Source organism: Podarcis raffonei, chromosome 1 (genome assembly GCF_027172205.1).
Source record: "Podarcis raffonei isolate rPodRaf1 chromosome 1, rPodRaf1.pri, whole genome shotgun sequence".
Classification (NCBI taxonomy): Eukaryota; Metazoa; Chordata; class Lepidosauria; order Squamata; family Lacertidae; genus Podarcis; species Podarcis raffonei.
In genome coordinates, this window is record NC_070602.1 from 100,317,469 (window position 1) to 100,329,019 (window position 11,551).

The window sequence follows — 11,551 nt, forward strand, 5'->3', positions numbered from 1 at the left end:
AGGCTGCACTCCCCACCCCAATACAATGAAAGTACATTTGAAGCACACAATTTATCCCCCCCCCCAATCCTGGGAACTGTAGTTTATCCCTCACAGAGCTACGATTCCTAACATTCTTCAACAAACTACGGTTCTCAGATTTCTTCAGGCAGGGGGACGCAATGTTTTTTTAAATGTGTCTTTCCACACAATCCTATGAATGACTTCTTTTTTCCTATCTTCGAATAGTTGTTGTTGTTTAGTCGTGTCCAACTCTTCGTGAGCCCATGGACCAGAGCATGCCAGGCACCCCTGTCTTCGAACAGTAGGTGGGCAAAAGTGCTCACATCCTGACTGCCATGTTTTGTTTCATTCCACACCCCAATACATTTTCCGCCAAGTGAAAGGAAGGGAGTAGCAAACCAAATACCTTTCAGCATACCAACATCTGCATTTTTTTTTAACATGGTGAGAACCTGAAAGTCAAGAGCTTGGGCTGAAGTTTGAAAACTGGAAGCTGTGCGTATGGAGCAGCTTCACAATGAAGACTTCCACTCCACCTGCCGCTATGAGGCCAACCATACAGGATCAGTACCGGCCCAGGAAAGGCAGTCCAAGCATGCTCAGAGATGTTTCCTAAGGCCAAGCTCGGCCCACACCTCAAAGCACTTTCTTTGTAACAAGCAAGGAGAAAGGTATGGCTGCTAGTAGGAGCACCTTGGTTTTTTAAATCAATATTAAGTGGTGGGGAGTGTGCATATCTTTCTACGCTATCTATCTTTTTGCCTAATCGTTTGCAGTTATTTTTGTGAATGGAGGAGGAGGAGGATTGGCAGAAGAAATGGTGGGTGGCTTCTATGTGTGTTGCAACTTTCAACACTTGTGTGCTGATGGAACTGTAGGGTGTGTGTGTAGGCCTGAGAGATCCAATTCATTCATTTTTAGCAGAAAGAAAATTAAAATAAGCTTGCTGCATCATAACGGCTTTGGAATTTGTGTCAAGCATTTTGATGAGGTTTCCTGTTTCACGCTGCCAGCATTGTTGTCCACGTCTATCTCTGCTCTTCAGAGGGCCGAGCAGAGATGATCCAGCAGGCTGCTCCACCTATCTCTCCAGTGCAGCTTCCCAGCAACTATTAATGTTCCAACCTCAGCCACCATTTAAACAGGAAGAGCACTGGCAGCTTGTCACTTTGCAAAGCCAACGTCCGGTCTGGTCTATATTTTAACATTCTAAAAGAAGACCACCTAAGGAAAGGCATTTATATATATATATATATATATATATATATATATATATATATATATATTCTTCATGTCCACAAATAAGACATTCGATTGCACCTATCCCTCTCTTTGCAAATGCAAGGGCTAGTTTCCCATGCTACACACATTACCAAAGCTGTTAAGTTGGACACATGCCCTGGTCACAATGAACTCAGAAATTTATTATTTTTTTGTAACTATCCCATTCTAGATTCAGGGAGTTCAGGACAGGATACATAGACCCCTAGTCTTTTTTTACTCATCACATCAACTCTGAGAGGTAGGTTAGGCTGCAATATAGGCCCAAGGTGTGCCGGTCACCCAATTGGAGTCTGTTCATTGCACAAGCAATGTTCCTTACCCAACTTTGCTCCCTGACCACACATTGTAGGCCACCCGGCCTTATGACTGAGTCTTATGAGGCTTCTAGAGATCAACTGACAACTCTACTTAACCACCTGATATTTCTGTCAGTTGACAACCTACATGACTCCTCTTACAGCCGGGTTGAAAAAGTAGACCCAACATGTCTGTGGCCATTACATTCGGCTCTGAAGAGTTGCACATGTGAGCCTGTGCTCACCCAGCTGTGGGCCTATTTGTCCAGAGCATCAGATGTCAACAGGCATGCAGTACTCCTGAGAACAACCGGATGTCAGCAAGCTTCATGTAACAGAAAGGAGCGCAGCAGAGTCGGTTTATTTCTCTTACCCCTCCGTGCTTCTTTAATTCCGACTCAAGTTTGCTTCCATTCCCATGTTCAGATGGTGTTATTTCATTCTGTCACTGTAAATTACTGTTGCTGAAAACGCTGAATCAGGAAATGGGTTATAGCTCTTCAAGAAATGAATCCCACATTATGTCAAAGTGCTTCTGCCTGCAGTTTATGCTGTGTCCCTCAGCGTGAGTCATTGTCACACATTTTGAAGGCCAGCGTTACACATCAGAGTCTTCAGGGTGTCAGCTTTTCTTGTTCCTGCAATCTTTGTGGGCAGATAATGTTGTTAGGTGACCTTTTTGCTTAATTCTGAGAGTGTGGGGTTGTGATTCCAGGGCTTATGATACAGCAGAACGGCTAGAGAGATAAAGCTGCTTGTTTAGCTGCAGCCCCCTAATGAGTTCATTCGGACTGCCGAGGTCGGCAAGAGTGGGCAAGAACAGGATGTCATTTTTTTGATTTCCAAAACCTCTTGAAGGAAAGATGATTATTAAAGTTGAGAATCGGATGTAGAGCATGAAGTGGGTCCAGGAATTCAAACAAACAAAAACAAACAAATGCACAAATGAATGAATGTTACACTTAACAGTTTTGCTGGGGAAACCCCAGCTCTTTCTGGGGTACCGAATAGGATACCCCAAAGAGCTTTGCCTCTGCAACCACATTTACTCATTTAACTAAGGGCACTTCCAGAATGACCCACTTTTGTGCAGATCTTCCACACATTTGGGCAGATGCTGGTATAGATACCCTTTGTACACTAAGAGTGCACCTTCATAACCCACTGCAAAGAGAGCCTTGCGATAAATAGCAACCGTTAAATCTTGTACAGCGAATCCACTGGATGGGAAAACTAGAGTGGGAAGTGCAGGATAACAACCACTTAACAGTGAGGTTGTATAGCCTCCGCACAAGTTTTGTGAAAACAAATTAGGATGATTGTTCCATATATGCTTTGTCTGGAAACAACCACATTGTATATCTTGGATTTAGCACAAGTGCTGATAATGCATTGCCCTGCTTTGTTGTTTTCAGCTTCTGGGTGTGCTTTGTATAATCTGGTTCTTTCAGAGAATAAGAGTCTTGGAGGTTAATTTATGATGCCTTTATAAATATATTTGATAACTTTAGCAACGTAACAAATAACTTCAGTTTGCTTCTTTTGCAGTATCATTCGACACGTGGAAGGTTTTTGTGAATCTCTCTTATGTGAATGGGAAAGCCTTGTGAATAAAAGGTATGCAGCTGCTCTGCTATATCTAGCTTGGCCTTTAAATGTACCAAAATAAATAAACACATTACAAGGTAAGAAACGACATCAGAAATAAGGTTCCCTCCCTTGTATTTAGCTTAAAAGAAAAGCAGAACTTGGGCCTTTGCAGACAATGAGCAGGGAACTGTTATTTGATTGGTTAACTATAAAGACAGCAAACACACACACACCATAGAACATCCCACAGTGCTTATAATGTCTCTCCATCCCTTATTCCCTCCCTTTAGTAGCATCCTTCAGTGTCAATGTATAATAATAACACATGCAATGAGTTTGCGCTTGCCAGCCAGCTAGACTTTGTAGACATTCTCCCACACTGAGAGAAAGAAAAATAATTCACTGGCACCGATTTCATCTTCCACAAGTATGGAGAGTAGGAATCTTTCTCTCCTTTGCTTCCACTCCACCCACTCTCACGACTCTGTCCCTCTCAGATCTTCTTTGTTTCATGCTGGGAACACAAAGGAGCAGATTGTTTTGGCTAGGATGAGATGGACACAGATGTGACCACCTGTTGCATGCTCCTTCCTTTCCATTGTGTCCTGAAGCACTTCTGAGGAAAAAAATCACGGGGGGAGGAAAACGGTGACCTTTGGCATTGTTCAGTACCAAGCACGCTCTGCCGTGGTTCGTTCCTTGATGTCCAGGTTGGCATCTTGGCGCCCGCTGTGCTGCTCCACTCAGAGGGTGCCCGAGCAGAGATGTGCCAACACAGGATCTGGTTTTGCCACAGCTTCTTCTCTGATTTCAAAGAGAGGAAATATCCTCGGACAAATCTGCTTTGTCAAGGTTGAAAATGTTCCGCACCACAGATGGCGACCATAAGGTGCAAGCGAGTTTTCCGATGAACTGGAGATGCCCTGCCCATTTGCTTCACTTCTGAAGTCTTAAAGGGGGTGGGGGTGGCAGAGAAACACCCACCTTTTTTTTCCATTTATGGAGTGAGAAAATTTGCTCAAAACAGTTCCTCACTTTAACTCCTCTGCCCTGTACTATTCGTGGCATCCCTGCTACTGCCAATTTGACAAGAGTGTAGCTCCTGTTGCAAATCACCCCTCTTGTAGCACATTTGTAGCAATCCATTCCTTGGAAAGGAACGGAAACTTGTGAAGGTGGTGGGATTGTGTGTGTGTGTGTGTGTGTGTGTAATTTTGCTCCAGTTCAAACTTCTGTTGCAAGAGGCTCTCTTGGTTATTCTAAGTGATGACTCACAAGACCAGTTGCAAAATGAGTTGCACACTGTGCCAGCCTTCTGCATCTGAATGCAGAAGTGCCCACCTAGCTTTTAACATAACCGATGCTTTTAGGTCAAATGCTGCTTTGCTTACAGGATATTGATTGCAGGGGAATTTCCCAGCAAACAGCACGAGGGGACTTTTCAATCCCTTGGCTATATGTACTGGGTAGGCCAGCGGCGGCAGCAATAGTTGCAAAAAGTAAAAAGGCAAAGCATCTTATGACTTTCCACTTCCTTTGAGGCAGTACCTTTGTGCAAGTATTGGCACAGCCGTGCTGTCCCGGATGTGCCTTCTGAAGAGAAGGTGGCTATTGAGGTGTTGTACAGCCTGACAGTGAATAGTGCAGGTTTCATGGCCATTTGGCTACATTTTGTCCAAAGATTGGAAAGCTAGCGACACTCACCTATGCTAGAGGTGACTGAAAAACAAGGGGAGTGGGTGTAGCTGAATGACAGGGAGAGCAAACGAAGCTGGCACTTAGCATACAGAGTGGCAAAGAATCCCCCCCCCACAAAAAAGCAATATTTAGAATCAAAAAGGAAACTGCCAGTATCGTAATGCCTTTCATGCAAGTTTAACGTGTGACCACAATTGAAATACTGGATGCAGTTCTAGTCTCTGCACACCTCAAAAGAGATACCACAGGGCTGGCAAAGGTGCAAAAAGGACAACCAAAATGATCTGGAGGCTGGTGTATCTTCCACTCTATGGGGAAAAGTTATAATACTTAGAACTTTTTAGTTTAGGAAAAGGGGGGGGGGAGCAAGGAGTCACTTGCTAAATCATGCAAGTGCACAGAAAGAAGTTATTGCACCATTTTCTTAATTTTAGAACTCAGGGGCCATTGGACAAAGCTGAAGGGTGAGAGATTTGGGACAGAGGAAATGAAGTACTTCCTCACATGGTTAAGCTGTGGAATTCCCTGCCACAAGGTGTAGTGATGGGCACCAATCTGGATGGCTTTGAAAGAGGAATTAGACAAGCTCCTGATGCCCTGATGACTACGTTCTGCCTCCTGTATCAGATGCCTTATGCCTCTGAAAGCCAGTTTCTGAAGAACAACAGCAGGAGAGGGTTACTGTGGTTGTGTCCTGCTTGCAGGCTTCTGAGGGACACCTGGTTGACCACTGTGGAAAGCAAGATGCTGGACTAAACAGGCTTCTGGTTGGATCCAGCCACCTCTTTTTATGCGCTTGTGTTCTTTTAAAAGGGTTTGGCAGGGGAGCTCTTTTTTGTTTGTTTGCAATTCAAGGGTGCTGCTTGCTGCTAGGAATCTGGAATTGTCAGCCGGTGCTTCTGTGCCTCTGTGGTGCCTGCCCAACTTGCACGTTGGCGAAGAAACAGATGATTACAAAGGCACCTTAAGTCCCCAGGGCTCTCTTCTCCAACTGAGAGCCAAGCTGCTCCGAATTTCCCACCACTTGGCGAAGGGGAAGTGGGAAATAATATTAAGAGTGCACCTCTGATTGAAAGACCCTCTTGCTCTGGGTTTCCCTTTTGCGATTTCCTTCGTTTCATTGTGGGGAACATAGCTTCTGATTTGCAGCGTTGTCAGATTTATAGGACTTCACTTCCTGCCTAAACAGGGGCATAAAATAAAATGAAGGAGTATAAACCGACCAAGTATCCCAAGTGTTCTTTCTGTTATTCCAAAAATAGTAGGTTTCGCAGGAATGTCTTGAGAGGGAGATATAAAATGATATGTATGTTCAAATGTGCATCCTGGGATCTTTCTAAGCATTAATAACATAAGCATTACCCACTTGGAAATAAATCCATGCCATCACAAAATTAACATGTAGGTGAAAGGTGAAAGAGGGATTTAGATAGAGAGATGAAGGCAGCAAGACTTTTAACAGCATTGTCCCTGCCATGGCAATGGTGTGTGTGTGTGTGTGTGTGTGTGTGTGTGTGTGTGTGTGTGCTGATGTAATTCTGGGCTTCCTCTTTAGGCAGCCAAATGATTTGGACCACATTGACTACATGAGCTGGTTAATTAAGGGTGAGAAACTGTGGCTTCATAGGCTTTTGGTCCTGCAAGCCTTTGCAAGTCCTGATTAACAGCTGATCAACAGCCCTCGCAAAGGCACCACCAACCAGCTGATCAGCAGTGGTCAGAACCCCTGCTTTGGACAGGCCCCATCTATATGGCATGCAGGGCAAATGGGCATGGCTAGGGTAGGCTAATGATGCCTGTGCGCCAGAGGCCCACCTCCAAAAAGCAAAACAGTGAGGACATCCAGGGATAAGAAGCCTGCTGATATGAACATTAGGAGACAACTTTTAATGATGAGAGCAATTTGTCAATGAGGCTCATTTCCTCGCTGGGTCTCTAAGCAGAAGCAGGATAGCCATTGCTTGGGGATGCTTTAGCTGAAGGTTTCCTGCATCAATCAGAGGTTTGGACTTGATGGTCTGCAAGGCCCTGCCTAACCCTGTGATTCTATGTCTATATGACCTAAGCCTGGGACCATGGATATGGGAGGAAAGAATGGAAGTGTTTCATCCAGGATTGCCACAAGGTATGCTGAGATGTATACACTGATAGGAAGTGGGAGTGGAGCATCCTGCTTGCCCTGCCACTGTCTTTATTCAAGATGGAAAGTGCAAAGAGTTAAGATGCATGCATACTTGGTTGAAAGGAGGACTCAAGTGTTCTGTATGTCAGCATCCAAATCGCCTTGCAATCAGCCTGTGTTGCCCATCTATAATGTCTGTGGAAGATGGAGATGGATGGCCTGCAGGGCTGTCCCAAAACATACCTCAGTGGCTCCAGAATTTTGGAGATCCCCTTAGCCTGGAAAACACTGAGCATGCAAACAAGGAATTCTCCCCTGAGGCCTCTGACCTTCTTGGGGCATTGTGGGCTCTTACTCAAGCTTGGGGTCCCAGAAAATGCTTGCTCTTTATTTCCCCCCGCACTCACTGAACTGTCACTCATTATTTCTAATAATAATAATAATAATAATAATAATAATAATAATAATAGTGGGTGGTGTTCAGCTGCCCTTTTCTTGGAGTAGACCCTTGAAATGAAGGGACCTAACTTAGCCATGTTATTCATTTCAATTGGTCTTCTCTGAGTAAAGCTGAGTTCAATACCACCCAATAATTGGAGACTGTTAATTTAATTCTGTAGTTTAAATAGTAACGTGTATTAATGAAACTATGAGATTATAGATGGCACAAGATTAGCGTTGTAGTTTTTAAGCCTGCTGCTCTAAGATAAAAAAAGAGAGAGGTTCCAAACTTCAACTTCCTTATCTACACTACACACTTGTTTTGGTTTTTAAAAGGGAATCCTAGGAATTATAGTTTGATGAGGTACTGAGAATTCTGTTAGAGATCCTCACCCCGCCCTGCCCCATCTCAGAGAGAGAGAGAGAGAGAGAGAGAGAGAGAGAGAGAGAGAATGAAACCAAGCTAAACAATACTGTGGATATCTCTGTAGAACACATTCTTTGTCATTGGTCTCTTAAGTAAGATGTTAAATTACACAAGTTTATTTGTTTCTTGTACTACTAGGCTTTGTTAACTGAACCCTTAATAGATAGATGATGTGCAGTGTTTGTGGAGAGTGTGTGTGTGTGTGGGGGGGTTCCTTCATTTTTTAAAAGCTTCACAACATCTGCAGCTTAAATTTTGGGTTGACTTTCCCATTTCGACTTTCTGCCACAGTCAGAGTGCAGGAATTGCCTGTGCGAAGGGATTCACTTTGGAGCTACTCCAAAGGCAAAGGGCACGTTGGTCCTAAATAAATGCAGCACTGCATTTGTGCCTGGACTTTGTGACCTGATGTCTACAGTTGATTTATTTACACCAACATGATAGGAGCAGAAGAAGCCAGGCCACAGGTCCATCTACCTCAGTATTGTCTCCTCTGGCTGGCAGTGCCTCTTCAGGATTTCAGACAGGATTTGCTCTCAGCCCAATATGGGAGTTGTCAGAGACTGAACCTGGGACCTTCTGCATGCACAGGGGACACTCTTCCACTGAGCTACGAGCCTTCCCCAATGTTACAGGTACTACCCCATGGTGGCATAGCAATCACTGGGCTGAATGCTAAGCATGAGATAGGTTCATGTCTTTATGAGCCGGCACAATGGCACACAGAATGAGTTTGTGAATGAAGTTAGCCCAAGAAAGAAAGAAAGAAAGAAAAAACCCTGCAGCTATAAAACTGAAAATCATGACTCACAGGTTTCTGTATAACAGAGGAAGGAGAGGAGGTAGAAATGTGCAGAGATATATATCTGGGTTTTACCTTAATCTTTTCTGCATCCCCCATATTTCCCGTGAAATCAGTAGGAGCTTTACAACTCCTGGACAACAGGATGGCGAAAATAAATTATATGGACGTTTTGTTTTAAGTATTAAATTTGATTTGTAGGAGCTCTAGTAATCCTTCATCTTCATTTCCTGCACACCTTTTTCGGGGGAAAGAGTTCATAAATCTGATTTTGGCAGTTTCAAAGAAAAGCTTCCAACTTTTTGAAAAAAATCCTTATTTCCTGAATAGGGGAGGGGGAGATTTGTAGGAATCAAGGGCAGTGTTGTGAATTTCAATCTAGAGCCGGCCTGCATGGCTTGTGATCCACCAGACTGAACTCCCCTTGCCAGCCAGATTTAGTAGCCCAGCTACAAGGGGGTCCATCAACTCTCACTGCTGCTATCCAGCACCTCGCAGAACACAGCCACCTACAACCTGGCGGGTGGCAAGTGACACTCACTTGCAGTGGAGGAGCCACTCCAGTCTCCTTTCTCACAAGATGGGGCTACATCCATTTATTGCATCTGAGCTGGCAATGTTATTGTTTGCTTATTTCATGAAATGCAAACTATTTTTGCCTTCTGGGTTCCAGTGAAGGCCACTTCTACTTGTCTACTCTAGAATATATGGGTGTGACTAGTCTGAGTATGCCTGGCAAAAAACAGTGGCATGCCTAAAGGGAGAAGGATGGGACATTTGATCCACCTGGCTCTATATCGGCCTAGTGTTGTGTACTTTGACTGGCAGCAGATTTCCAGGGTTTTGAATGGAACTTTTCCCCATCGCTTGGTCCCTGGTTCATTGTCCTTTTTTAGCTGGAGTTGCCTGGGATTGAACCTGGGAACTTGTGCATGCTTCTGTCAGCTGCCCACATGGAGGCTTGGAAGTTGACTTTGCAGACAAATGACACAACATGTAAACACCGCAACATTCTTTTGATTTCAGTAGAAGAGAGGCTTGAAGCACACGCTCCACACTTTTTAGAAACCAGCGTTTTGAAATGAACTTATATTAAGACATGCAGAGCCCAATTGATCGAAATCATCTTAAAACAAAGTGCTTGAATTTAAGTCAGTTTACCCTGGTAATTATCATAAAGCATTCATCTGCCTAAATCTAGGGTTTGTTATTAACTAGGTTGCGGGGGGGGGGGGGACACAATTAACATTTGTTTGACCAAAGCCTTTTGCCTGTTCATTCTATTTGTGATTCCGGATACTGTATTCATCACACTATTGTTGTTATGTCCTCCCCCTTTAAAGTTGGTCACTTTATAACTCTTCATAATTTTGTATACTACATTATTCACTATTATGCATTAAACCTTGCTGTAGATGTGCAGTGTAACTTTATTACATATATTGTGGGAAACATAACTTGATTTCCTTACAGTTCAGCATTTAAAATCTTATTTATAAAGCTGCATTAACATGCTAAAGCAATTCTTCTTTTGCCTTTCATTTTCCAATTTAATGCTGGCCCTTTTGCGTGGCACGTGGACGGGCTCCGTGAGCCAGAGTCCGACTCGGTAGATTTATTTGAAGCGAGGTTTTCCATTCCTATCTAACAAGTGTGCTTTCCTGCATTTATTTTAATGTGCATTTGCAGCGCCACCCCTCTTGAGTGCATTTATTTGAAGTTGGTCTCATGTACAAGGGATCGCACAACTCAGGTAAACACAGCTGTGTTTATCTGAGACCGTGCAACTCAACTCCAGATTGTAAGTATATCACTTCAGTAAGTGGACGGTGAATTTGGGGTGGATAAATTTCATCAGACACTTACAGTGCAGTCTAGAAAACACAGTGTCCCTTGGACACACACACACACACACACACACACACACAACTTCATGGCAGATATGTGTGGATTTGGGCACCCAGAAATGTATGTCTTAGTTAGGATTCAGCTTAATTCTATGAAGTTCATAGTGGATCTGAACAGAAATAAAAAGGCAAAAGGTTATCATTCTTCAGTGCTGGCCCAATACATTTTGCTGCCTGAGGACAAAAGGATGATTCCTCCCTTTAACAAACAGAAGCCAGCTGGACTGACAATGGACTCTTACATCAACACTGGCAATGGGACAGCATCATCCTAAGAACAGCAGACCAACTTAGACGCAATAGGGTAGGGCAAGTGGAACACACAGCTCTGTCCTCTAACATCTCCCCACCACTCCCCACTCTCCAGCATCTGCCACCTGAGGTAGCTGCTTCAATCTGCCTAATGACAGGGCTGGACCTGTCCGTCCCCCCGCCATAAAATTTGAGCTTACCATTTTTCTGCCATCTCTAACTAAAGACAATTTTTACCTTAAGACAGAAATATCTATCTTTACAATGAGTTTGTTCTCATTTGGGATGGGAGGAAGCGATCCCATCAATTCTCCTTTCACTTAATTCTTGCAAAGCAGAGATTTCAACTAGCATAATCCAGACCAGCCAGAGCTTTTTGTTTGGGTTGAATCCCACAAAGACATGTGCTAGTTTTCTGTTCACAATAATATTTATACACTTAAAAATTATATTTTTATACAATGCCAGTGGAGGCTGGTGCATTTGGGGGAATGGGTTACTGCCGCACCAACTTCGCCTGTTGCCTTTGTAGAGTTCAGCAGTGAGGGTGGGGACAAAACCAGAACTGGTTGGCTGCATCAGTCACTGGCTCTGGCTTCACCTTCTTCTGCACTGGATGCCAGCTGCCCCTGAACGCCTCAGATAGGACCACATGTCCCAGGGTGTGTGCTGTGCTGCACTAATGAAGCTGCTGAGCCTCAGGCCTCCAGTTCATTAAATATAGGCATC